Genomic DNA, 6000 nt, shown 5'->3' on the forward strand with positions numbered 1-6000 from the left:
ATTTAACCACGCAGACACCCTCAGTGTGTACAAGTTCCTCACTAACTTGTGTTTAAGGCTAGTGTACGGTAAAGTAAACTGGCTGTTTGGGGCAGATAAGCACTGGGTGAGTAACGCAAAAAAACACAAAGTGTTGAGAATGTATCTGATGTGACTCAGGCACAAATGTTCACAGATGAGGTAATGTTTTACAGTTTTTTTCACTTTAAATGTAGTCTCGTTCGCCTACTTCCCTATTGTGGAAGTATGGAAGTAGCAACGGTGACCTAATGAAATGCACTGTTACCTGGACTAAACTTGTGGACTTCTTGTTTGGAAAATTGTAAATACACAAATATATAAGAAAAGTATATTTGTTTTTAGACATTTTCATGCAGAATTAGTATGTCTTTTTCAAGGGCTAGCTTGAAATTTAGCGCTCACTAGCCATAGTTGATAAAATCTACCAAGGGTTTTCATATCCGCTGGCAAAACTGATGGCCACCAACTAGAAATAAGAAATGAGGAGTCTGCTTGGGTAACTGAAGGAAAACGTACACATTGCCTTGTAGCTGTACAGTCTGACCACAGGGTGCTGAGTCACTGCATGTGCACATACACATTCATGATTAATAGTCACTCACATGTACAGATACATACACACTGCTATACACTCCTCATTTTGGGAAATGTTGGGATGGGGGACTCTGCATTACAGAGGGGGAATGAAGGAGGGAGGGGGGGTGCGTGGCACCAGCCTGGCGCAGACATCGTTCCCGTTGCTCCCTTAGCTACGCCGGCGCCATCTGTCATCTGCGTGAACATCTGCAAAGCCAAGGTGCCCTTGTCACCCAATGTTAGAGCAGTATGTTTGGCTTTTCCATTAAGGAAACCTGGAGTGATTCACCAGAACCAAACCTATTAGACTGGATGGCGTTGTGGTGAATCAGCTGGGTTGCAGAGACACATTAAATAGTAGGATTCCTCCTCAGGCAACGCTGTCCGCCTGTCTGCCGTGTCTGGCTAGCATGACATCTCATCTACTAACTGACTGGCAATTTGGCCTGAGTCTGCTGTTTTCTTTATGAGCCGCGGCTCCATGGATGCAGGCAGTAGGGGGGTTAGCAGCACCTCCTAAAACCGAGCGTAATAAAAACCATCAGTTAATTAAAAAAAGTTTGAGCACATTGTTTTTTTTACATGTGCAGGCTGTGTTTTTGTGGCAGGGAGGATGTTTTACTTCATTTTTTATACATAAATATCAATATATGTATGACGGTTACTATTTTTAATACTTCTTGAAAATACACATTGTGGCGTTTTAGAGATTCTAGAGTTTTCCAGGTTTCCCTGATCATTCTGTGGGACAAAACCACTGGAGCGAGTTCAATCCAGTCATCTGTGTGTGATTTAACTGTAATTACTGCCTCTGTACGGTGACACTTAAAGGCTGTTTGTCATTTTCTTACATTTTTCATGCTTGAATTCAGCGCCATTGCCTCGCTGTGACCTACAAGTCTGCTGTCTGTTAAGCGTTCTCAAATTGGTGCAAAATGTAGTTCAACACTATAAGATGTAAATTATCGTCACCCTTCAAGGTATTGCAAAAACCATGAATGTGGCACCGCTATTAGTACGACATCATTATATATGCTGACTTTCCCTCTGCCGCCCCAACTGACTGATTTCCAGCGTCCCCGCTCGACTCCTACAGATTTCTTCCTCTGCCTCTCTCATTCTGCCGCAAAACAGATGGCTTCACACCATCCTCATTTTGAATTTACCTCCTCTCTGTGCACTCGGGGTTATGACCAAAATTTAAATCATAATCATGGTCCTTTTCAATCAAAATTTGTAGCTGCAATTTGGCATCATCCAGAATAAAAAACAGATTGAGAGTAGACTAATATGATGCCTCACAGTTGATTCTAGTGGAGATATTTTCAGAAACAGAGAGCCGGCGGCAGATTGATTGCCGTGCTAAGACTGGACAGTGTATTATTCACCACTGCAGCTCTCTAGAGAGCGTTGCTGTTTATTGCATATGGTGCTGAGCTGGATTACGGCAACAAGATCACAACAATATGCTCATTGTCCACCATGCAGGGATATAATCTCAAGGATTACTCTCTGATGAAACTGGCCGGGGCCTCTCTGGATGATACAGACTGATAGCGGAGATTTTACACAAGCCTTGTCTGCGAGTATCCTGGTTTTTTTTTTTGGTTTTTTTTTTAGATTCTCTGATCTTTCAGACTCCAGAGTTTTATTTCAATTGTCCTCCTCTTTGTTGCCTGCACATGAAGCTGGACGCAGCAGTGGGCAAAGCTTTGCTTCCCACAGCTGCCTCTCCAAAAGAAATGGGCAAACACACGCAAACAGCAAGCTCGCCGCCATCTGCTGCAGTGAATGAGCGAGGATGCTGCTGTCAAGTTAGTTGTGAATTCGAAACAGCAGCTGAGAGGACACACTGTGCCCTGACCACACAGAGTGGCACCGCCGCTGCCCGGCTGCCTGGCACAACAGGCTCCATCTGACACACTGATGATTTCTCACACACACACACGATGAGGAATTGTGGGCCAAAATCATGGAGGGGATTTAAATGTAGTGTGAGACTGAAAACATATTTTTTAATTAGAAATTAAAGGAACAATTCATCTAAAAATTTAAATTCAGTCATTGTCTACTCACACCCGTGCCGATGGAAAGTCGGGTTAAGTTTCATAGTCCACAAAACATTTCTGGAGCTTCACAGGAAGACTCATTCTCCTGAACAACTGAAAGTAGATGGGAACTTAAAAATAAAAAAAGAAACAACCAAAATAAAACCAACATTAAATAGCTCCATGCAGCTCATCTGCATGCTAACACTACTCTTGTCTGGCTGCATCAATTATCTTTCTGCTATAGGGAATTGTGTGTATTCTTTAAAACCAATCACAATCTCTTTGAGCGGGGATAAACCCAGGATGCAGTGAGGGTGCCCCTGCAAATTAGTGTCGGGGAGAACTTGTTTAGTACGTGGGGAGGTGAGCCCCAGCATTAGAATGCTTCATTTGCAAAAGAAAAGGTAACAACAGCTAGCTTGTTAGCGACCAGGTTAGTGTTAGAATAATTCAAAATTTTTAGCGTGTAGGTTGCTAGATCGGAGGTAATTGTTGTTGTTTCCTGTAGCGATAGGCATTTTGCAAACAGTCACACACAGACAGCAGAAGGGAAGAGGCTGAAACAGGCGCCCAATGGCAGGCTCATACCATCAGTCTACATCTGCTGAGTTAGACTACGCTAATGCTTTTAGCTCAGCAGCTACAGTGAAGATTTCTGCTTGAAAAAGCGTTTTTTTAAATCAATTTGTGATCCCAGGGCTCTTGGAGACTTGGATTATGCAGGACAAGCTGTATGGAGCCTTTTTATTTAATTTTTTAATGTCTTTTTATGTTTAGAAACAAGTCCCTACTTCAGTTGTTTAGGGAAATGCTGTGGCGCTGTTTTGCCGTGGAGCTCCAGAAATGTTTTGTTGACTTTTCCAGACCTTCCACTGGCATGAGAATGAATAGATGAGGACTGAATTATTATTTTTGGGTGAACTGTTCCTTTAACTCACCAGTTTGTATAGGAAAACAAGAGAATTCTCCAGAGAATGAGCGATGAAATCAGCAACATTCACTATATACAGCATGAATTCTCTCTGCAGGGCTGCATGACTATATAAGGCCTGAGAACTTGCATCTAAGTCTCCCGTTGCTTCTTTTCTTTTTCTTTTCGTGAATGGAAAAACTGACCTACGCTTTTTGTGAGCAGGTTATATGTTTTGGAAAGCTTTGCAAGTGTTCTCTGAGAAAATGTGCGTTTAAATAACAGAAGAAAAGAGGAATAGGTATCAAGCAGGCATAGACACTAGGCATACAAAACAGAACCCAAACAAACACCCTGGGAGCCCAACATTCAACACGGGCCAAGAAGTGCCCGGCGGAGAGGGCTGCCTTTGAAAAGAGCACCTGCACGCTTTAAGAGTCTCCAAAACAAAACGTCTAGCCTCAACAACTCTTTCACAGCTCTGACAGTCGCTGGTTTTCTTGTGAGCAAGTTTGTATGCGAGGACAGAATCTCCATCCAGCCTACTTGATGTTCGCTTATTTGCAATTTGTCACCTGGCTTGTTTACTTTTCTTTCCGCTCATTTGGAGCTCACCTTTGTCCTAACGGGCTCATTAGCAGCGGCCTCGTTCCAGGAAGAAAACCACCAGGTTAAAGCTCCACATTTCTGAACCGAGCGACACGGCTCAGGCGCCGCACTTTAAATGAGGCTTGGCCCCATTTCTCATGGGGAAGCTGCAGAGAGAGGAGCCAACAATGTGTTTTCACTTTTATGTATTTTCATAAGTCATCTAGTTGGCCATTAGAGTCGATATTATTCACAAGAAATTGCATCTTTTCCAAAAAAGAGACATGCCTGTGCTAAAATTAAATTCCCTCCTTCTGGGCTGGACTGTTGCACATAGGAGTTTAAGCAATACGTTGAGAATGTGTTTCATGCAGGAGGTTTGTGTCCACTTAGACTGACCTAAAATACAGTGAAGGGAAAAGGAACACAGACTTTATGGATAGACGGATGGACTACGAGACAGCTGGCCCGCCCCTGCACAGACATGTAAAAGCAGAGTGACACTGAGGGAAAAAAAGAACATATATATATATATTTAATGAAAAAATTAAAGGCAACGTTTTGACAAAAGGGAGGGGTGAGTTGTGCCCATTAAAACAAATGAAACTGTTGAAGACAATGGGAAGGGGGAAAAAAAGATGTGGTCAAGGAGAGGTCCCTAAACATCCAAAACACTTTTCTGTGTTTCGGTGCTGAAGAGTGTGCAGCTGGAGCCATTTGAATGATAAAAAGCACCTCGTTTAAACACGAGGAATGTGCTGGTTTCCAATGTCGCGAGTATTTTGGCTGCAACCGTGCCCCCCAATAATACTAGTAGATGGCTGTACAAAAAGCTTTTTTTTTCATCTCAGAATAACCAGAGATCCTCCAAGAACAAATCTGGTTGGATTGCTTTTAAAAAACAGAGCAGAACTAGAAAAAACATCTGAATGCTGTGAGGCAACAATCACATAGGACAGGACAAATGAGCACAGTGCTGGTACTAATAGGTTGTATTCAGTTTGGAACAGTGGAGATATTAAACAATTGTTTACAGAAAAAATGTTCAACATTTTGATGTTAAAAAAATGACATTTTAATTTCACTCTTTTGTTCATCAACACAGAATATCAGCCTCCTTTCTAGAGCTTCTAAAACTGAGCACAGACGCACACAAAAATAGCACAGAGCACAATATAAAATTACAGAAAAACATCATTCTTGAAGGATGTGATGCAGGTTTTATTCCTTTAAAGCACTGCTATATTGACATATGCACTGCACGACTGCACAATGAAGAAAATATTTTTAAAAATGAACTCAGATACTCAATATGAAAAGATTCAGACACATTTTAAGAGTGATAAGGACATTGACCGACCTTTGACTTTCCAGTTAGACAGCAGGTCTTGTTCACTTCCAACAGTCACTTAAAACAGAGCGTCTGACTGAGGGACCGCTTGAAACCTTGGGCTCCCGGGCCTGGGCTCAGTAGGCACACAAAGTAAGGGACTGTGGGAAAGTGATTGGGGTGGGTAGAGGGCCTGAATCTATTATTTCAATTTCTTAAAAATCAAGCCACTATATATTTTTTCTTTAAACTCACTCCTTGACTTGTAAAAAAAATAACAATACCCTCACCCTAATATCCCAAGACAATATGGCAAACATAGGAAAATAGATTTTCCGGGAAAAAAAGAGCTGTTAAATAAACTGTAGCTGAACAATGGTAAATCAAATTATGCTATATTATGCTTGATATTTTATTTTACAATAAATCTCACATGTAAAATAATAATCAGGGAATGAGACAAAGGTAAAACACCCTCCTGTGCTCTCCGCTTCATTCAAAAGAAAAAATACACAACCCTCCTC

The sequence above is a fragment of the Pagrus pagrus genome, assembly GCF_965226575.1.
Source record: "Pagrus pagrus genome assembly, chromosome: 13".
Classification (NCBI taxonomy): domain Eukaryota; kingdom Metazoa; phylum Chordata; class Actinopteri; order Spariformes; family Sparidae; genus Pagrus; species Pagrus pagrus.